Raw genomic sequence first — 686 nt, 5'->3', positions numbered from 1 at the left:
TTAACCAATCATATGTCGCAAAGCACTAAAATCGAAGACAAAAGGTGGCCTTGCATTACCTTAATACAATTTGTTGCACCATGTCGAAGCGGAAAATCAGCGCGGCGAAGTCAGGTGGACGCGGTAGTGGTTTTTCGCGCTCCGAACTTTATTCGTTGCTCGAACTGCTTGACGACAAGTTGCCACTTTGCACGATTGAATGGGAATAAGTTCTCCGCGAATACGACTCGCGGTACCCAGGCCAATCCCGCACATTGGACTCGATCAAGAGAAAGCTTGCAAGCTTGTATCGGAGTCGTATTCCAACTGGAAACCCAACGATTCCTCTTGAAGTGCTCAAGGCGAAACGTATACGATACAAAATGGAACGAGCAGACATTGGCGATGGTACGGAGACGTTCACTATACCCTCAAGCGACGAAGAAGACGAAAACGATGGCGATGACAATGAAAACTTCGACCAAGCCGAAGAAAGCCAAGTGGAAGGCCAATCAAGCAATTGTGATGTTCGCAGTGATTCTGACAGTAATTCGTCATATGCACGACCATTGGTCTCGAAACGTTTGAAGCCGTCCTCGACGGATCACACTTTGTCGGTGGTGCAGTTAATGGAATTGCAGCTTTTGATAGACGATAAGCGTCGAGAGGACGAGCGTGAAAGAGGTGAAGAGGAGCGAAAGAACCGC

The sequence above is a fragment of the Aphanomyces invadans genome (genome assembly GCF_000520115.1).
Source record: "Aphanomyces invadans strain NJM9701 unplaced genomic scaffold supercont1.191, whole genome shotgun sequence".
Lineage (NCBI taxonomy): Eukaryota > Oomycota > Saprolegniomycetes > Saprolegniales > Verrucalvaceae > Aphanomyces > Aphanomyces invadans.
Note: the sequence above shows the minus strand (reverse complement) of the source record.